The sequence below is a fragment of the Sinohyriopsis cumingii genome, chromosome 4, assembly GCF_028554795.1.
Source record: "Sinohyriopsis cumingii isolate HCF-2022 chromosome 4, ASM2855479v2, whole genome shotgun sequence".
Lineage (NCBI taxonomy): Eukaryota > Metazoa > Mollusca > Bivalvia > Unionida > Unionidae > Sinohyriopsis > Sinohyriopsis cumingii.
The window spans coordinates 99937926-99960938 of record NC_142964.1 but is presented as its reverse complement, the minus strand read 5'-3'; the positions used below and the strand labels follow the sequence as shown (position 1 = coordinate 99960938).

At 36.3% G+C, this 23013-nt stretch overlaps 2 protein-coding genes and 1 long non-coding RNA gene across 9 annotated transcripts in view; 1 reads left to right on the top strand and 2 right to left on the bottom strand.

Moving 5' to 3' along the window:
* LOC149801763 (focadhesin-like) overlaps nt 1–23013 on the top strand; it is a 596289-nt gene that overhangs the window by 139568 nt on the left and 433708 nt on the right. The gene's annotated exons all lie outside the window — the stretch shown is intronic.
* LOC149801765 (FMRFamide receptor-like) overlaps nt 1–23013 on the bottom strand; it is a 146124-nt gene that overhangs the window by 99998 nt on the left and 23113 nt on the right. The window lies entirely within an intron of this gene.
* On the bottom strand, nt 14154–21953 carry LOC149801766 (uncharacterized). The gene is made up of 3 exons (XR_016420475.1): nt 21830–21953; nt 17902–17996; nt 14154–17252 (listed from the first exon to the last, which is right to left on the bottom strand). It is a non-coding gene; the product is annotated as an uncharacterized LOC149801766 (long non-coding RNA).

Here is a 23013-nt window from a genome sequence, read left to right as displayed (position 1 = left end):
AGGAAAAGTCTAAGTGTTATCTGTCAGTACAGGGATTTTCTTTGCTCCCCATGTCTTTTTTTTTCTCAAATGTATTAAAAAAACTGAAAATGTTAGTATTAAAATACTACAAAGAGAGTATTCATATGTTGGTCCAGTGTGTTCCTTATCTGAACTTTTATGTCATATTTTGTTGCTTTCATACAACTCCGTATACATTTCTCAACAGATGCTAGGCATATTTTCTCTTCCAGTCTGTTATTTTGTTTCTTCTGAAATGCCAACATTTCTCCCAGAGCTCTAAATAAGGCCCCTAAAAATATGTTTTTCCTAGTGCTTCAAGTACTGGGCTGAAACAGCTCAATTGGTTGGCAGCACAAACTAGGACAGTCTTCTGACTGGAAACAGCCATATTGTTTTTTTTTGGAATAAGAATTTAATAAGCTGGAAGTTGTACTTCCTATTTTGGAACTAATTGTGCTTTTTTGAAATTTGATTTAAAAGAATAAAAAGCTGCAAAATGGAAAACTTATGACAGCAGACTGAAATTTCATCATTAAAATATGAATAATGTCTTTAAGAATGTGTCTAATAGCTTAGTGACCAAGTGTAATTCAGTGCTTCTTTGATTATATGACACTTTTTTGTGATTGTTCAAAAATTTATGTCATTTCAAATGTGAATAGAACATCCAGAATTTGCCCTAATATGATACCATATGTACTCATGCATAACATGCATCCAACTGCAAACTGCAAACACCCAGATCTGCCTGTGCCAGTAGATCAGGATCTGTACAGTTTGATAGGAATAATCTGTAGAACAAATAACACAGACTCTGATCTGTAGATACAATATGCTACAGCAGATCAGGATTTTTGTTGTAGGCAGTTTGACTTATAAGCAAGTGTATATGGTAATTTATATTGATCATACAAAATTGCTGACAACTTTTGACAAAATGCTTTAAAATAATTTATTTTGCATGATTTGAATGCGTTTATAGAAATTTCTTTTGCATATAATTTGCAAATATTCCACTTATTCTGTGTTTTCTGATTGGTTTGTTTCAGTTCAGTGAATTAGTAATGATAATGAGTTTTTATCTGATAAACGTGAAAAGTTGAATTGAAAATGCCCAGCTATGTTAAGCTAATACACATGCTTGTTGAGATCAAAATGAAATTTGGATTTATTTTATTAGGAAGAGAAGTTGTATCCATCATATGAATCAATTTAAAATGAGACTGTGATGGGGGCCCCGAGTGGCAGAGTGGTCTAAAGCGCTTTCCATTACGGATCATTGCCATCTCACCTCTGTCTGCGTGGGTTTGAGTCTCGGATTCAGCCAGTGTGGGTATGTGAGAAAGCTTCTCATGGGTTGGTGTGGTTCTTTCCAGGGTTTTCCCTGGTTCTTCCTCCATGATTAATACTGGTCGCCATGTATATCCTATCTTGTGCTGAAAAATGGCGTTACACCCTACAACAACAACAACAACAACAGACTGTGATGCATGTTTTAGTACAAGAAAATGTAATGTAATGTCAGCAATATGTTTGCCTGTTGCTATTGTGTTGGTTACGCTTTTTGGGACAGAAATTACTCGTGTCCATATGTTGAGATTTCATCCTCCCGTAGGTGACTTTCCACTTTCCAAACGTTTCTGAAGTTGACCCAATAATCCTGTGCATGCCAAGTATTCAACCGTTTTCTGGACCTCTCCATGTTTAGAGATGCCTTTGCTTGGCATCATACAGTGCAAATTGTGCATTTTTAATACATGATCATATGTTTTGGGTGTATTTATTATTAGTTCAAGTGTGATTCCTTTGTTGGGATCAGGGCTCGGAAGAGTTTTTGACATTTTAGGTTATGCTTTTTCATATCCCTTCCTTTTAGGTTACTGTGTCACTTTGTGTTAGGGTAACGTTTTAATTGTGACATAATTTATTCAAGTTCATATTCTGGGCTTCAGGTAGGTATTTAGTCTCCATATCCTTGCCTCCATTTCCTTCATTTTGTTGAGATGCAAATCATTGTCATTCTTTCCTGTACATCTTATGCTGAGTTTATGTTGTGGAAGGAGGGTCTCACACCAGCATTTATATATGCCAGGGAAGCACAACCCCCCGCCCACGAACATGTTTTGTCCGACCCTCAGGGCAAATTAAAAGAACACAGAAGTCTAGCCCATGAACAGTAATTATGTTAAAGAAATTAGTGTTTGCGGCCCTCGAGTGGTCTTAGAAAATGCAATCTGGCTCTTGGCCGAAAAAGCTTGTGTACCCCTGATATATGCATTTGTATGTTCAGTTAGTACATTGTATGTGTATGTGTATGTGTATTTTTAATGTAGCTTTAAAATAATTTCAGTCATATCGCTATGATGTCTCAAGTGTGGCAGTGATGTCCTACCCAGTCACATTATTCTGACACCAGGCCGACCAGTCCTTTCAATAACCTCTTAATGCTGAGCACCTAGTGAGGCAGATGTTAGTACCATTTTTATAGGTCTTTGGTATGACTCAGACGTGGTTCGAACCCACGACCTCCCACATCTAAGGCAGATGCTCCAATCCAGGGTTGGCAACCTAATTTAAATAGTGTGCCACTTCTTTCCAGATTAGTTACAAAATGAATGAGTATGTGCCACCAGAAAGAGAGTAACACTGTTAGAATCATATACATTATATTCTTTATACAAGATTATTGTTCTTGTTTATGGAAGTTTTTATTTCAGCAATGTCTCAACAAAGTGAAGGTAAATTTTAGAAAGCTCAAGGATACCCACCCCACTTATCTGGCATGTACCAGTTGAGGGAGGAGCAGCACGCTTTCAGACTCTTAAACAGCACCAGGTACAAGTTTTTGAATACCAGTACCAGTCACCAATTGAATCCTGCTAGGTATTGGGGATTGGTGTTAATGCACCAGATTAGGTAAGGGTTTTGGTTAGACATTGTTCCCTTTCCAATTATTCCCCTCAATAGCTATAGGATGTGGGGTCAACTAAAGGAGGGAAGTGATAGGTCATTCCCTTTTAGGCATATGTGGATTAAAGGTGATTGGCCTGAAACTGTAGAGAGGAGAGGGGAGATCTCTTTTTCTAAGTGACCCAGGAAGGTTGAGAGGTGATCATCTGACCCTCCTACCAAGTCTGCCATTAGGGATAGTCCTCTTGCTCTGCATGAGGAATTATGGGACGAGGTTCCCCTTACCCCAGGTCTTCTCTGAAACAGAGTGATGCTGGGGCAAAAGTCCTGCCTCCTTGGAGAGAGAGAGAGAGATCGTCCTTTTCCCCCTTCCAACGGTCATCCCTGGTTTGTGGAGAAGGAAGAACTTTGGTCTTTCAACAAGGCTGTCAATGAATTTTGGCATCTTCAAACCCCGGATTTGTGTCGCAAGCCCTCAGACTTGTAGGATACAAAAGTTCTCCACAATTTGGAGGGACTCTAGGGATACCTCCCACATAGATTTCCACTTGCTCCCCCATTTGATCATGGTCAAGAGCTTTCTCAGAGGTTTTGTTAAAGAAGACCAGAAACCAATGGAAATATAGAATAATAATAAAAGAACTATAGAAGAAAACCTTGTTCTGAATTATCTTCTGCGACCATAATGCAAATATTTAAATATTGGCATATCTTCTAGGAGCTGGATTTCCATGATCTCATATGCAAAATTTCTGTGCCTATTCGCTTCCTTTCGGGATATGATGTCATAGTAGCAACTCCAGCATCCCAAGTGGGAGTTGCACGAGTAAAAGATAATGCCATTTTGCATTGCTTATGGGCGTAAAAACACATTAAGAAAAGCCTGTGGACAACATTTTGTTTTCTTTCCCAAAAGATAAAGGCATAAATAACGTATGGATACAAGCGAGTCGATTTCAAAGCAACACCATACAGCACTCTGTGCTTGTTACATTTCTCAAAGGAATGTTACGAGAGAGATTCTGAAAAAAATGGCAGCTCTAGGATACGCAAATGCTAGGCCTAGAGTAAAAGTTGGTGCTGTTCCAGACATACCATTGGATATTTTAAATCCCGGGAAAAGCGTTACAAAAATAGGCAGAAGGCAGAGTAAGTGACCACAAAATGCAACAATCAATTCAGGCAGAAGGCAGAGTAAGTGACCACAAAATGCAACAATCAATTCACAGATCTTTTATCTACACCAGCAGTGCTAACAAAAATCTGATAGCTTGACACCCAGGGCCCCTCTGATTTTAGTTTGGGCCCATCCTCTATTCAAAGTGAGGTACTAGTCGGGCTTGTCGAAAGAAAAATTGTTTGCCTGAGTTAACTTTGTGCTGGTGAAATGAGTAAATATAATTTCAAGATGTTGACATACATGCCTTAACACAGCACAATCTAAATCAAATCACCACTGTCCTAGGTGAAATTGAAATCTGATTTTAATCAAATGGAAGCTTTGCTAAAAAGAAGATTTCTAAACCTGTTGTGTTTTGAGAAAATACAATTTTCAGTAATCTTGAAAATAAAATAAAAATTTAAAAAATTAATTTTCAGTCTATGCTGGTTACATGTAGTATGTATAAATGGTAATCTGTAATGATTATAACTTATGTGAAACTATCCCTTAGGCAGTTTAAATAACAGCAATTAAAAGATAAGCGGTCAAAGTGTCACATTAACTGGATGACAGTAGAAATTGGGGGGAAGAGACTATTGACCCAATCTCCTTACCCCAACGTACGAGTGCCCATGGGACATGCCATTTCTCCCTGTGATATGCCTTATTATTCCCCAAGGACAAGCCCCCTTTCATACTCTGGTCAGCTCTGGCTAAACTGCAAAATAGCTAAAGTTTTTATTTAAGTTCACAAACGATAAAGCCAGTGTGACTAATTAACAGTTAGTCCTTATCCTTGTATTTATCTTGTGAAAAGGACTGCCCTTCGGACATACTTCAAAGAAACCATGTTCGACAGTGTGTGTGTGTGTGTGTGTGTATGTAAGCAGATGCAATTAATTGCCAAATAAACAATGCCTCTTTTGTTGTAACTTAGGATGCCTAGGACTTAATTTTAACAGTTCAAATCTGCAGTCACAAGTTACCACACATGTGGCAACTGTTTTTCCCACATTTTATGCCCTACCTTATTTCCCTAGGTTTAAGTCTTAATGCATGTAACACTGTTTACTGAATAAAATGTTTATTCTGAATTAGTTCTTTAGGGGCGCAGATACTCCATGGTATATTTTGTTTTATTCCTTCTTTTAATTTAATCATGGTAACACTGGTCAACAGTGAAATCATTACTGACTTGAAAAGGCCCTAATCTGTAGTATTTTGGTGTGCCGAACACGAATATAACCGTGAAAAATTTGTATTGGCTCTAGTTTTGAAGATATTCATATACCTCATTTTCTATGTTTCACTGTGTAAATTTCTCCAGTAGGACTGCAGCAACATCCGGAATAATGATGTAACATTGCATAATACCATCATGCTCACATCATCCACAGTTGATTGCATCATTTTCTGATGCAATGCAATACTAATGCCATGCGGCTGCTGAAGTAAGTTGACGTCAGCAGTGTACTATACATGTGTAGGCCTATTATACTAATGCCAGGCGGCTGCTGAAGCTGACGTAAGCAGTGTACTATATAAAGCCCAATCAGATAGGTTCAGCATTTAAAATATTTTAGACGTTGTGCGAGACAGTTCAAGCTACTGTTACATAAAACTTATTATTTTATCCATTTACGTACAATAAAGAACAGTAATGCCTCGAAAGTGTGTTAATACCGCGGACAATTTTTGCTATATTTGTGGGGAAGTGACATTTGCCAACCAGAAGAAAAGTATCAATTCTCAAGTGAAGAAGGCATATCATCTTTACTTCGGATGCAAGGTTGGTGACCAAGACAAGCCTTGGGCTCCGCATATATGCTGTGCTACATGTACAACACAGCTTTCACAGTGGTTGAATTGCAAAAGGTCATCAATGCCGCTTGCAGTCCCAGTGGTGTGGAGAGAGCCAAGCAACCACCTAAATGACTGTTACTTCTGCTTGGTTCCTCCTCTTTCCGGCGGAATAACGAAGCGAAAGAAGTCGAGAATAGTCTACCCAAACATTCCGTCTGCATTGAGACCAGTTCCACATGGTGAGGGACTTCCTATTCCAGAACCTCCAGCAGAATATTCTCTTGATTCATCTGACGAAGACAAAGGTGAGTCGACCTGTTCTTCTCCTGGTCCATCAGCATGCAGTGATCCAGATTTTCACTGTGGTGCATCATCAACCCCACACAGAATAACACAGGAAGAACTAAATGACCTGATTCATGATTTGGACTTATCAAAGAACAAGGCAGAATTGCTAGGATCAAGACTCCAACAATGGAATCTTCTAGAAGAAGATGTCACAATTACTGCATATCGAAAGCGCCACCAGCAATTGGAGCCTTTCTTCAGAAAGGAAAGTAATCTGATATTCTGTTCCGATATTGAGGGCCTCATGAATGCTTTAAAAATCACTCATGACCCACAAGAATGGAGACTATTTGTGGACTCTTCGAAACTGAGTCTCAAGGCTGTGCTTTTGCACAATGGAAACATTCTTCCATCTATTCCAGTAGCGTATGCTGTCCACATGAAAGAGACATACGATAACTTAAGGCAGCTACTGAATTCCATTGAGTATAACAAGTACAGCTGGCACCTCTGTGGTGATTTGAAGGTAGTTGCCCTTTTAATGGGACTGCAGCAAGAATATACAAAATACATGTGTTTCTTATGCGAGTGGGATAGCCGAGCAAGGGAAATGCACTACATGAGGAAGGAATGGACTCACAGGCAGAATGTAGCCATTGGAGAGAAGAATATCCAACACCCAGCTCTGGTTGAGGCTCAGAAAATCTTGCTACCACCCCTTCACATCAAACTAGGTTTGATGAAGAACTTCGTGAAAGCCATTGACCGGACTTTGCCAGCATTCCGATACCTGCATGAAAAATTCCCTCGACTCAGCGAAGCAAAGATTAAAGAGGGAGTTTTTGTGGGTCCTCAGATTCGAGAGCTTTTCAAAGATGACCGGTTCAACAACTTGCTGGAAGGTGACGCGAAACAAGCATGGAATGCTTTTCGCCTAGTTTCTACAAACTTCCTCGGAAATGTTAGGGGAGAAAACTATAAGGAACTAGTAGAAGACATGTTGATGAAGTATAAGAAACTTGGCTGCAATATGTCTCTAAAGATTCACTTCCTTCATTCCCATTTGGATTTCTTTCCTAGCAACTGTGGTATTGTTAGTGATGAACACGGCGAACGTTTTCATCAAGATATCGCAACAATGGAACAAAGATACCAGGGAAAATGGTCCACTACAATGCTGGCTGACTACTGCTGGACACTCCTCAGAGATGCTCCCGAACAGCTGTACAAGAGACAGGCGAAGAAATCTAAGATGTAGTCAATGACTTGATTTTTTATAGGTAGGCTATTACAGTTGACCTTTTACTATTGGAATGCATTTCGTTATGTAAACATTAATTTCTTGCAGATTACAAAAAAACTAGAGCCAATTTTGCAATTTGACTGTCATATTCGTGTTCAGCACATAAAAATTGATAAGAATTGACTAATTTTATTTCAGTAACATGACTTTTGTAAAAATTTGTTGTCCAGTGTAATTAAACTTTACATGTGGTAGAGGAATGTCAGGTGTTAACTGGGCGAGTTTCTTTGGCGGAAATGGAGATGTGATTTTGTTTGCATAGAAATTTTCACAGTGATCATTGGTGACAATTTTATTCTTTTAATTTTTTTAAATATAGTACTGTTGTAGTTGTTTAAAAACATCTGAAATTTATGTGAATGTTTAATCTTAACGTTCTAGAAAAAAAACCTGTTGTGTGATATTAATTATTTTGCCCAGTGCCGGGTTTAGACGTGTGTGTGTGTGTGATTTGGATTTGTAACGTAGCTTTAACAATTTTTCAGTCATATCACGACGATGTCTGCAGTGTGGTAGTTTAGACATAGTGAGGCCCTAAGCTATGGGAAGCTGTAGAGGCTATTTGGTATGAAATAAAATTGAGAGCCCCCTTCAGACTGTGAGGCTCTAAGCTGTAGCTTGTTCAGCTTATGCCTAAATCTGGTACTGATTTCATCACTACAATATTCACAAGTGATAAAATAGAATATGGCATCTGTGGATTGCATACATTATATCTGTTTATGTATGGTTTGGGGATTTTCTTATTCTGAGAAATGAAAATTGACAGACATAATGTAATAATCGGGACTTCTCTGTGAAATATTGGGGGACATTATGAGATCGGGAGGAAGATGAGGAAATACCCCAAAAATCGGGAGGTTTTTCTCTTGGCTTGAGAGTTGACAGGTACGAACTATCCAGGCTTGTGGAATTTCAGTAAGTGCTTGAGTTTATTTAAGTCACCAGCCCAGGGCCTGTGCCTAAAAAGATTTTCTTTGAGCACTGACCAGTACAGTACATAAACTATTATACAAGACAGCAGATTCAACATTTGAATGTGCACCCCAAATCTGGTCTCCTCTTGTCTATCTCACTCACCATGTTTATCCTTGTATTTGAGGACTGGTTAGTATTGCGTCACAAGACCATGTGATCTTTCGTCTCATCAAAACTTGGAAAAACTTGGGCAATTTACAGAATCATGGTATCTTTCATGCAATATAATCACTACCCGCTTACGATATTTAATTTATAAACATTACAGTCAAATTAAAATCTGTAGAGAATTACATACATAAAAGGAAACGTTTAATTTCTGGTCTCCTTTAAGATCCAGGAGTTTGCCTGGCAGGATATTGGGTGGTCTGTCTCCCTCTTTAACACTGACTTCTGGTCTCTGCAGCTGTAGGGTTCACACTCCTGCCTGCCCCTTAAATTTCCCATTTTGGATACCAGAGCATCACAGGCAGGCATATCCTTTCAATCTGTGCCTACCTGATAGTGAAGACATTGGAAGCCTTAGAGTTAAAGGCTTCTTTGTTTAGCCACTTCCTTCAGACTACTAAAGGAGAACTCTCTGTTGCCAGTGGTACTTTAGCACTTGCTAGAGGCAGTGGCCAAGACATGTTGACATGCCTTGTCAGTATCCATGGTATTATCAGCAGAGCTTGTCCACCTCTACAGGGATGTTGCTTTGGCATTTCCAGTGTCTTGTTGGAGCACAGTAAAGAGCTTCTGCAGGCTGCTGTTCAGAGGTATTATTCTCTCTGGCCTGAGGGATTAGCAACACCAATCCCTTGCATATGCTCCTGGCCTATAAAAACTAGCCAAAAGCAGGATCATCCTGATGGCCCTATAGGTCATCAGCAAAGCTCTTCAAAGTTATGCAGTCTCAGTTCTTTACACCACCCAAATTGGGACCTCCTCAGTAGGTGCACTTTAGGAGTGGTCATGGGACAGACCAAGGGAGGAAGTTTGCGGGTCCTTCTTCTATTTAAGGAGGGGGGAGCCCAGCCCTAGGGACTTGCTTTGTCTTCTGTGATGTTTACCTCTTCCTTTGATTCCCATAGATGCCAGACTATCCCTAATTTTAGAGACATGGTCAAGCATAATTAGAAATATGTGGGTCCTTGCAATCATAAATAGAGGATACTAGTTTTAGTTCCAGGAAATTAATCCTCTAGCAACACCCCCTGTGTGGTTCCACAAGTTGACTCTTGTTTGATTAAAGGAAGAGGTATGCCCAGTTTTTGCAGAAGGTTGTGGTAGAGAGGCTGCTGATGATCACTCTCTTGTTTTCTACTCCCAGATTTTCCTGGTTCCCAAAAAGGTAGTAAGTTTGCACTAATTATTGACCTTTCCACCTTATACAAGTGTCTGTGGGAGGAATCTATCAGAATGGAGGACTGCCATGAGGACATGCGATTGACCTTCAGGAATATGATCTTTCAAATCTCTATCATTCCTCTTTACAAAAAACATGCGATTGACCTTCAGGAATATGATCTTTCAAATCTCTATCATTCCTCTTTACAAAAAACTATCTTCAGTTTTGCCTGGATGGGGAGGTTTTTCAATGTTGTGTTTGACCTAGTCTACACAGCCAGAGCTTTTAACAGAGTGTTGAGAATAGTTGCCATCTACTTAAGGTCATAGGGGATCTCTGTTCTCCAGTATTTTCATGACTGGTAGGTCCACAATGGCTGGTCAGAGTCTTTTAGTGACCAGACTGGGCCTTTTATCCAGTATAGTGAAATTGAAGCTAGTTCCATTTCAAGATCATGTAAGTATGGGGTTGAAGTTCCTCACAAATAAATTATTAGCATATCCTTCTGTGGGTAAGAGTAGAAAGAATTCTGGTCCCGTTTTGAGGTACAGAGATCCTAGACCTCCTCATTGGCTTGGAGTTTAGCTATCCTTTCCAGGAACCTTGAAATCCATGGCAGACCTGCTTCACAAGAATTCAAAACTGTGTGAGTATCATTTGACAGCTAAGATTTTTCTGGGCTTGGATTTTCACCATCAACCTATCTGTTCACAGATGTGTCAGATCCCAGGAGTCAGAAGGACTAATTTTTCAGGGTCCCAGGAAGAATCTGTCATCCACAGTAACAACCTAGCAATGTTTTTAACCCTTCAAGAGTGTATCAACAAAGTAAGAAGTTACAACATAATGATCTCCTCATGTAGGTAGTATCATACCTCAGGATAATGGAGGCACACATTCCCCATCTCTCTATGTTTCAGTGAATTGTCACAACAGTTGAGGGCTTATCAGTCTGTTACCAAGAGGGACTTTTCATTCATAAAGATGAGGTTTGAGCCATTGCTACATCTAACTCATTCCTCTTTGAAGGATATTATGGAAGCTGCATTTTGATCTCATACTACTTTCTCCATCTGCCTTTATTCCTTGGTACACCAAAGTGAAGGCATTTTTTCTGTAGGTCCAATTATCATGGCACAGAAATTGGCCCAAGTGGATACTCTTAAAGTACTATAGACTTCTATGAGGGTGAGTGTTTCCTTGCTTTTCCTTTCCTGGTTTTGGGGTCATCAGCCTCCCACTGAACTGGCACATTCGGAAATGCAGGTAATGTGTGTGTGTGTTAAAACTAATTTTACTGATGTCATATCTGTCTTTTGATATTGCCAGATTCCCTTCTACCCTACACTGATGTCCCACTAGTGGACTATATCCTTGAAAAGGATGAAGGCCACAGGGCATATGTCAGGTTGTATGATTAACTTTCATAAATCTGTGGAAAGTCACCTTATTGGAAGATGAAGGCTTATTTAATGGATGAGGGTAATTACCATACTGGTAAAGGGTAAACTACATGTGTAGCAACAGGGAAGAATCACATCATTAAAATTTAAAAGTAGTTATATCTCCCCCTGCCCCCTACATTCCAAGATAAACATACATGTACCTTAGATTTTTGCCATATACAGATTTCATGTAAGTATCCTGGGTGTTTTCAGTCAGGGTTTGAGTTTGAAATGGAGGTGGTTCTTGTTCTCTAAAATGGTCTCCTTCCTCTGGGTTACTTTTACTGAAAGTTGTATGAATTTTAATAGAAAAAGTGTTGGATTGAAATCCCCAAACTGACGCTAAATCTGCTACTGAATTCCTCTTAAACATTTCCATGACTTTCAGTCAAGTACCTAAAAAAGTCTGTTTGTATATGGAGGTTTGATGAATGCTTCCAAAGTTATTTATAAGTAGCAGGGAATCAGGTTTTATTCTTATACACTGTATTTAATCCATGCATTATACTTGGATAATTGTGATGACACAAATTCTGTTTTCATGATGACATATGATCTGATGGTTTTTGACAGATAATTTACTTTTCACAGTTCATATCAGAAGAAATGCATTAAATTTTTAAGACACATGATTACTGTTTACATACAAAATAACTAAACCTGAACTAATTCATATACAGTAATACTTGAGTCATATAAAATTTGATACAAAATACATGCAAAAAATTAATTCTGAACTTAGGAAAAATTGATATATGAATTTAAAATGCATAAATTCAACAATTAATTACAAACACCAATGAACAAGGTGAGTCATTGAGATCAGGTGGTCAGTAATCTAGTGAATTATTAACCATACGCTATGACTGTAGAGAACTGAGGTAGGCATGTATTGTGTTATTCAGGGTTCTCATGGTTTTGCAGCTGCTCTTGATATAGGATTAGTCCAGCTTATATGTGAAAGCTCCATGTGGAATAGGTTATGACGTCATATCTAGTGGAAAGCAATTTATTCAGTTTTGATGAAGTTGAAAGATATTAACAAGTAATATGATGTGTGGAAATGTACAAAGGTCCATATAGAATTATAATTAATTCTGTCTTTGAGGTTACTTTTGTGAGTTTTTATACCCTGAAGTAATTTGCTCAGGGAGACTGAAAATGTCACTTTTGGCCAAAAATATCCTTTTTACATTTAGTGAGCAAAGAAAATAGGAGTCAGTTTTCACTCCCCCTCCATCTGCCATTAATTAAAAGCTTTAAGTCAATATTGCCTGTTCCTTTGAAACTTGATTCTCAACCTCTATATTTACCAGATAGTAGTTACTTAACAGTCATTTATGTATGCATTCTTTTCCATCGTTATTTCGATTTATGAAGCAGAATGCTGAAGAACCAGTTAAAATGAGTTACTGCTAAATTTTCAAAAACCCCAAATCATTACTTGTTCTAAAATAACTGAAACTAGATTTTAAACTTACTGATGTGCATCCAGAAATATTTAAAAAATATGTTTGAAATCGCCCAAGCAATAATTTAATTAAGAATTTGGGTATTATTTTGAAATTAAGGCCACCATTATTTAGGTCAATTAGCCATGAAGTCCATTAAACTTTTGGCATGGTACTGCATGTCTAGCATGCGTCATGTGTCATCTGACAGCAGTTATTTTCCTCTTGGTTTCAAAAGTCACTTGACTAAAATGCTAAAATGAGTGAAATTGGCAGAGAGCATTCTGGCTTCAAGGCCTGTAAGTTTTATTTGCAGATGATGCAGATCTGCCTTCAGGCCATTAACAGTAAAAATATAAAATAACATAAATTATTTCTTCTGAAAACAGATCAGGAAAATTAGAGTGAATTTGATGAAAAGTATCCCACCTTGGAAGCCTTTCAAGTTTGTATGGTGGTGATCTGCCATCAAATACAGCCATTGTTAGTATATATAAAAAACCCACATTTAAATGACTTGTTCTCAGATAGTGCTTATGTATATCACAGATCCTTAAATTTCTGGCACCGGACATTTGGACTGACTTTTTAGACATATAACTTGGTTGTTTGTAATATATATTTGTTAAAAAATATAAAAAAATAAAAATAAAATCTTTTAGACCGACTACACTAATTTTGCCTGGTGGTAGTGCCAGACCACAAGTTTATCCCTAGTATTCGCTATGGATTTTCCCACAAGTTCTTTTGGGTGGTTGGTTGGGATAGCAGAATATACTTATTTGTTATTCCTGTCACTGATCATAATATTGGTACATTTATGCTATGATGATTCCACTCAATGTTTCTCAGTTTGGCAAAAACATTCCATTGGTTTTGATGTTCGATTTCCATTTCCTTCCACTTACTGATTGTTGGTCTTTTATGTTGCTACAACTCTATGGTCTTGAACTAAGCAACAGAAAAGACTGAAACCAACAAATTTAATAAAATTCAATAAATAATTTATATCACTAGTATAGAAAGTGAAAATCGTAAAAGAACTTACAGTAATGCATATTAAATCCCAAACAGTCCTAAAAGATTTATCACAAGTCCATTTCGTTAAGTTCCTACTGAATTCCAGTGGTATTCCAATATCTCCAATATTGAATATGTTGACGTGCCTGTAGTCTCGAATATGCTAATGTAGTCTCGAATATGTTGCCTGTAGTGTGCTGATGTGCTAGCAATCTTTTGATGTTCACAATAATATGATCCAAAAATGTTCTTTTATTAAATCATTATAATTCCAAATTAATGTTCCATGCCAAGGATATTATTGATGAGCCCTTTATTTATCTAGTGACGAAAAATTTTAATAAATAATTCCAGCCAAATGAAATACTGAACACAACAATAAGACTGATTCTGCCTCAGATGTTAAATGCAAGAACAAGTAATTTCCCAAATAAACATTATTATATTGTTATGAGTCTATACTCTTAAAATAAGTAACAGAAAAGAGTGAATACAACAAGCTTTGTAAAATTTAACAAATAATTTATTTCCCTTGAATACAAAGTGAAAAAAATGAGGAAAAAGGAACTTACACTATTGCGAATTAAATCCAAAAATAATCCTAGAATTAAAGACACAAGTCCTGGTAATAAAAAGTCCTGAATAAAACTCACTTCAAGCCCTGAAATTGAAGGCAATGATATGTCTGTTGTGGTCAGTGAAGTGCTGATGTGTCAACAGTCTCTTCTTGAATCACAAAAATATTATTCCAGGATTGAATTCAGTATAAATTCCAATGAATGTCTTTATCCAAGAATTTTGTCAGAGCACTTTTGTATTTCCAGAGAAAATAATCACTTGAATTCAGTAATTTGAAGAAAATAAAATTCAGCCCAAACTGGACACAACATAACACAACTTAAAGTGCTAGATGTTAAAGCACAACTGGTAAAATCCTCACAATCACAAGATAATATAATTGACCTATCACCAGTTGTCAATCATTCTGCTCGATAGACCAATCAGTGAGCGCTATTATACACACCTCCAGGCACTGTTTACGTCCGCCATTTTCCTCCGACAAGCTGCTTCTGTCGATATCGACTTGGCTATTGTAAATATTTACAAATTTTGCAACGGTTCGGAGAAGTCGCCTCACTTTGCCTGGAGAAGTCACCCCAAGGATCATATATAGTAATTCTGAGATGTCGCCACATGGTTAAGGCTTTATTGTTGTTGTTTTTCTTCAACTTAATAACTTATTAAATTTATAAAATTTGTAATTTTTCAACTTTTCCATTTGATCAGCTCCGCTTCTGTACTTAACGAAAAATAAGTGTTATCTGTCCCATTTGCTCTGCTCTTTAAATCATTAGATGCATTTTAATAATATTTATAGAGATAGTGTTATCAATATTTTTTATTAGATTTACATCTAAAACTGAAACATGCGTACTAGATGTAGTATAAGTAAATTTAATCGTTGGGTGAAAATGATTTAGGCGATCAATAATTTATTTCATTTCGTCATTTGAATGCTTCCAGATCATAAATATGTCGTCTAAAAATCTGAACCAAAGAGATGGATTAAAGTTTTCGTTTTGAATAAAATCCTTTTCTAATTCACCCATGAAAGGGAAGAGTATATAGGAGCCATATTAATACCCATTATCTGTATGTAATTCGTATTATTAAATTGAAAATAATTATTTTCCGAGATAAGTTTTTATTATTTTACAAATATCTTCGCTTGATAGTGTGCTGTTATTGGGATTGTTATCAAGAAAATATTTGCACGCTTCAATACCATCTGCATGCGGAATGTTGGTATATAGCGATGTTACATCTGATGATACAAGGATTGAAATTATCAGATAGATGTGGAATAGACTTCGACTTTTTAATGAAAGTAGTTGTATCTTTAATGTATGAAGGAAGTGATTTCACTAAAGGTTGTAAAACACCATCAATAAATTTGGATGGGTTTTCAGTATATGAATTACAACCTGATATAATGGGTCGTCCTGGAAAATTTAAAGGTAAATTATAGTCAGGATTTGTATGAGTTTTGGATAATATGTAGAATTGAGGTGTACGTATGTTAAGAGGGAAAGTATCAACTTCCTCATATACGGAATTATTATTTTTGAGGTGTACGTATGTTAAGAGGGAAAGTATCAAATTCCTCACATACTGAATTAGTATTTTTAGCGATCTCATTAATGCCTGTTGAAATCTTTTATTTAATTTCTAATTGACGTTCAACTTGTTATAAAAAGGTTATTTGGGTGACAAGTTTTGGAATGACTTCTCCAACCAATTGGATGACTTATGCAACCACTCTGGGGTGACTTCTCCAGATACATGGGGCGAGTTCTCCATGGGGCGAGTTCTCCGCATACCGACGTAACTTAGAGAAGTGCAAGCAATGGATAAATGATCTCGCTTTCTGTCTCTGTCTCAATGTTGTTTCATATGGCAAATATTGCTCACCAATATCGTCTGGTATATCTTTTAATGTTATCACGCCTGCCATTTTCACAGAATGTTTGTCGGAGGTTAAGAGGTTGTCAAGTCACGTGTTGGGTAGGCGGAGCGATCTACCTTCTGGCGTAAGGTCAATTCTCTGCTTGACCTCAGGTCACATTAGCATTTTCTAAAAACAACAATTACATAATGGAAAATAACCTTCTAGTATGATAGAATGAGCCTTGTTTACTTACAAGACAATAACCTTTAAAATTCAGATGGGAATTTCCAAAAACTCTGACCCTGATCAACATATTTACCACTTCTTATTTACTTTGAATAATAATTTGGTTAATGAGTTCATACACAGAGTATAATGAAGCTGTTTTTATTTGTTTATATAATGAAATTAAAAAATAACAATGTTACATTACATTAGCATGTAATGAAATAAAAAAATTGAAACTAACAGACAAAGAATTAAATTAAATATACTTGTACCTAACAATATAAAGAGCTAAGGCACCAAAGCAGAACCAGGATGAGGGTCAAAAGTTCATGTCTAGAATATTATATTGTTGTCAACAGGACAAGGTTCTACTACTAAAATTATACATGTAATAAAGAACTTGGGAAACATCAGTTACACCAGGTTTATCAGGGTCCTAGACTCAGATTAAGATAAAATGTTTATTTCCACATTGATGGTAATCATAATATTTAATGCCCATTCATAGAGAAATATTAACTATATATTATTTGTTTACTTAAAAAGGTTACTGGTCAGGTACATAATGAACTTGAGTTTGGAAAAGGTCAAAACCAAAATACAATTTATACATAACATTTAATCTTGGAGAAAAAAACCTAATAAATACAAATTAAATATACATAACAGTAACAACACAAATAACTTAATCAAGGTTGTCAGCACTCTGTCTTCAACACAGCCTTGTCTAGATTAAATCTGGCACTAAATTCTGCTCTCATGCTTCATGCAAGACATGGGAAGTAACAGCAGTGTCTCAGTGACAAGATATTTCTTTGCCTTTATGTGAGTGATATTGTGTATCTTTTGTATATAGTGGAGGGCCTCGATGAATTGAGTTACCTGTAGGAATAAAGAGATTATTATTATCATTATTATTATTATTATTATTATTGAACAAGGCATTGTTACCAAAATTAGAAATTCATTGAAACAGCATCTCAAAAAACAAAGTTAGTTGACCAAACTGATCAGAAAGCATTTGTTCAGGTTTACAAAAATGAGGGTGATCCACTATCTAACATGGTTGACATTGCTAAAAAGATAAAATTCATTAAATATGAGAGAGTATCATATAACCAGATGCCATTGTGTTTGACTTTGATGTTGGCAGGGTGTATTAACCATATGCCAACGTGTTTGACTTGAAAGTGAATGTTCGTGATCTCATGTCTCTGCTTCAGCCTATTGTTCACACTGCAGATGGTACATGCATAAACATATGAATCCATTCTGTCCTAATATTCATAAAATCTTGATGATCTTGTCATTCATCCAGCTTTGCTGTAATGTTAATTTTAAAGTTGTTAATAAAAATGTTAAAAATACAGGAGGTGCAGCAAATGTTGGACATAAAAACAGGCATGCTACTACAGTAAAATCAAAATGAGTGCATGGAAGTAAGATCATAAACTGGCAAGGTCGGAAATTCCCATTAAACCTGAATATCGTATTTGACTTGATTTACATATACAGTATTGTTGGTACATACCTCTGTTTTGGTCAAAACTTGTCAAATAAAACTGCTTTCAGAGCACACTTTTTGTGATCTCAGCATGCCTTGTAGGAGGGACCAGCTGCTAAAACCTGAAGTTAGATCATTCCTGATTTCATTGAACAGCCTCAGTACAAATTTAATTTCCTTTCACCACTTTAGTTTACAAGCTAAATCAGGCTCAAAAGGAATGTAATATATGCTTTATTCAGCTCAATGACATTGAGAGAGGCAATGAACCTCCAGAGTGGAGAACCCTCAACATATGCAAAGAGCCAGCTCTTCTAGTATGTACATATACATGATGGGGACACTGTTACCAATATAATATTGGTGTCCAACGACTATGATATTCCACAGTATCATGAAAATTACTGCATAATTATTTCTTAAGTGCGCAGTGTAGATATAAGTTTAATATGATATTTGAAAGTCTTGCAAATTATATTTTTCTGCATCTGCTATGTAAAAAATTAGTAAAATTGATAAAAAAATTAAGTTCTGTTTATGAAGTGTTAAATTAAAAAGAGGAACTTACAGTAGTGCGAATTAAATCCCAAATAATCCTAGAATTACTAACACAAGTCCTAAAGAATAAAGTTCTCAATAAACCTTTGTGCTATTCCAAAATAATTGCAATACTGAAAGTGTTGATATGCCTGTGATGGCCTGAATAGTAATGATGTGCCAACAGTCGTTTGTTGAATCACAATAATAATATCCAAGAATATATCCTTATTAGAAATACATTATAAATCAAAGTCTCTATGTCCAAGAATATCAGTTTAGATGAGGACTTTGTATTTCCAGTGAAGAAATAATTTGAATAAATAAATTCCAGCCCAGTAAGATACTGGACACAACAATAAAACTGATTTCTGCTTCAGATGCTATTGCAGGAATAAACAATTTTCTATAACAAAAAACCCCAACCCATAACGTAATAAATAATTTCATTCTCGAAGGTTCCAGATGTTTACAAAATAAAATCTTAGTTATAATTAGAAATTCTGTTGCTAGAATTATAATAAAGAACATGGTCAGTTCAATGTCCTTAACTCACCAGAAGATAATTCTAATATTTATCCTTCAGTCAGAAAAGGGTAAATAATGTTTGTAGAACTGTCATTAATTTTGGACAAGGTCCGCTACAAAAATACAATTTTTACTTAACCCACAGCATATCATAAAATTAAAAAAATCCCAAAATAACAAAGAATGCAAATGATATGTATGTATATATGTATGTATGTGTGTGTGTGTGTTCAAGACAGGGAGAGCAAAAGATCTGTGTGAAGGTTTTTTTAAATCAGCTATGAATTGATGTGTATACCTCAATATTCCGTGCATATTATCAATAGATGAGAATATGTCCAATACCCTTGTGCTTTCTCATACAGAAATACCTTTTTAATTTGAATAAAGTACTACTCAGAGGTTCAAGTCTCGCTAGTCAAAATTAGAAGTATATTCCACTCACACATTAAATGGTGTACTAGTTCTAGATGAAAGACCTTGCAAAAAGAAACACGAGTCTGGCTGTTAGCAATAAATTTTACATTACTGTATTAGCAAGGTCATAGATAACGGGAAAGAGCTAATTGGCCAGTATGAATTATAAAAAAAATGTGGGGAAAAAAAAGATTCAACAGATGTGGAATAATGTAAAGGGTAGACCTCTTGTGATAATTGAGGAAATATGTTCTAGAAAGGTTTTGACAAAAGTGAAAGACAAATCAAATTTATCAAATCTACAGCTAATAACAACTTTCAGTAAATAAGTAATGCTTGACCTAGTCGTAATTGGCATTACTTGACAGTTGTTCCTACATCTTATATATGCTGTAGTCTGTTTGAAAATGTACCCATGACTTGACTCCCTTTAGGACATATTTACATGCACTTTTGGCAGATTTAGAAAACTTGAAAACTAACAAACACGATATTGTCTTTCTCACTTAAGTTTATGGTAAAAAGTCATACAGGCCATGTAGGTATTCAATGCTGACTATTTCAGTAATGGGTATTATCTTATAAAAATTAGATTACACATAGCTTTATATGTTAATTATTCACTTTATTTTATTCTTTATACATCCATTTTCAATTGGAAGGTCATTATTTATGTGCACTGAGAAACACATACAACAAAACTTAGTGTTAAAGCACATGGATATTTTTGGATGAGGTGAACCTAATGGTGTGATCCAGTACAAATCCGGTCTGAGTGTGCTGTGATATCACAATGAATGGTACACACATTGAAAAGGTTTGTTCTACCCTATATGGTGATGATTAGAACTTAGGTGCTCCTTTCTTGACACAGCTTAGTACCTGTAAGAGTCCATCGCAATCAATAACTTTTGTCTGGAAGTTTCTTGATGACTGCTAAATTGTAGAACATTCAACAGACAGGGTTAAATAGAATTTAGGTGAAACTATTTTTTGTATTAAATATTTGAACAACAATTAATATTTAATTTGAGTAACTGCACCCACATGACCAAATGACGTACATTTTTTTCGGTATCAAAAATAGAAAAAAGGTCTTTTGATAGAGTGGTAATCAGCCATAGGTAGTGTTTCAAACACACTAAATCTGGCCTGTTTGTAAGACTAGATTTTAGAAATTAAATCAAAGAACAGCTTTACTTATACTAATTTGGGGTAATAATGAACTTTTACATTGTGATGTAGTTTTTTACTTTCAAATAAAGATACATTTTATATTGCTGTCTGTCACTCGTAGAACTGCATAAACCCAGATTTTATGTTGCATGATGAGCAAGTGGATAAGGATCTTTGTTGTTTTGTTCATTTAAAATTGTAAGGATTATAGGTGTGAATGCTTAAGTGTATAATAGGATGACACCAGTGTCTGTGCTTTTTAGAGTTTCAGTGTTGACAAAGGTGGAATATAGACTGTGAAGATGAAATGCAGACAATCTAATAGAGCAGATGGTGAAGATGAGTCACAGTCTAATAGAGCAGACTGTGAAGATGAAACACATTCTAATAGAGAAGATATTCTTTTGATCCCATCTTTGAAGCACTTCAGGAATTGTAATTTCTCTAGACAAAACCCAAGTTTATGATGGCATAGTCCAGCATGAATCAATTTAATACATGTATCTGTGGGTTGGGAATGTAGAATAGATACAATATGTCATTTTGCATGTCACAGGAGGAAACTAATAGTGGTGGTAGGAGTTGCAGTTGATCAAAGGTTAGCATGGTAGACTTGTAACTGAAATGTTGCCAGTTTGAATCCTGCCATTGGATCAACCAGGTTCAGTTACGATAGTGTGTCCTAGGACAAAGCACTTTATTCCAATTGTCTAGGCACTAAATAGTCTACTTGTGTTGCTGTGCCATAAAATACCAAACCAAATTGCTGTCCATTAATTAAATCAGAAGGTATATACTCATTTATAAGTTGAGTCCAATTGCTAGGAAAATAGACTCTCATCTGCTGTTACAGTATGCACCAGCAGATCATGGTCTATGTTTGTGAGATTTACAGATTACTCCTACAAATCTGCACAGACCCAGATCTGATGGCACATTATTTGACAGTATATTTGGGTCTGAGCAGTTTACATTTGGAAATTTGCAAGTGAGTATATATCATAGATTTTGATACTGGAAGATGTCAGCAAGGAGCAGTCGGCTGGAACTAATTATTTTATTTGCTCAGATATACTTAATTTCTGATTCTTTGCAACTTAATGTAAATGAATGTGATTTGTGATTTGGATTTTTTAACGTAGCTTTAACAATTTTTCAGTCATATTGCTATGATGTCTGCAGTGTGGCAGTTTATAGTGATGTCTCTAGCACTGGGGCACCATGCCGCGGACCTGTAGCATGATGTCCCACCCAGTCACATTATCCTGACACCAGTCCGACCAGTCCTAACACTAACCTCTTAATGCTGAGCGCCAAGCAAGGTAGCTGTTTGTACCATTTTTGTAAGTCTTTTTTCATGACTTGGCCGGGGATCAAAGCCACGACCTCCTGCATCCGAGGTGGACGCTCTAACCACTATTCCACCGGAGCAGTCTGTAAATGAATGAGTGAGTGAGCAAGCAAACAAATGAATGAATGAACAAACAAACAAATAAATAGACTAATTTTTATTTTTGTCAAATCGACATATGTCACTTTTTTGTGGTCGGGTATCATCATCTTCATAAGTTTGTGAGGGTTTTTCGTAAATACTTTTTCATCATCGTTTTGTTCATGGACTCTGCATGCTATCCATGGCCATACATGTATTACAAAGTGTGACAGTATGTGGGTCAGTGTCATGGCCATACATGTATTACAAAGTGTGACAGTATGTGGGTCAGTGTCATGGCCATACATGTATTACAAAGTGTGACAGTATGTGGGTCAGTGTCATGGCCATACATGTATTACAAAGTGTGACAGTATGTGGGTCAGTGTCAAGCAGACAAACCGGTAGCCCTCTCCCTATATATGGGAATTAAACTGTTCGTAATAATACATAATTTTCTGCTTGGAAAATTGATAATATATTATTTTAAGTAATAATCAGTCATGCAACCATGCAGTTGTATTAGTGCTTCTCTTAATGGCAAGAAAGAAATAATACATGCTTTTTTGTCATTTCTCATATGCCTTAATATTCATACACAATGTAACACCTCACACACCTTTATATTCACACACAATGTAATACCTCACACACCTTTATATTCACAAACAATGTAATAACTCACATGCCTCGCTATTCATACACAACATCATATCTCAAACACCTTGATATTCACACACAGTGTTATAATTCACCATGATATTCACATACAGTGTAATAACTTGCAAGCCTTAATAAATATTCACACACCCATCAAAATCTTCTTTGTTGCACCTCATCATGAATGAACAGTCATATCAACATGGGGTTTTCACCGTAACACATTAACCTCTGGTGAAGAGTTTACATGGCAGGAGGTAGTAGCCTACAGCTGAGCTCTGTAGTGTTGTCATGTATGATACACTAAAGTGGGTGGTATTATAGAAAGGTAGACAGATGTAGCTCAACAATGATACCAAATAATCTGGAATTTCATGTTGCACTACAAA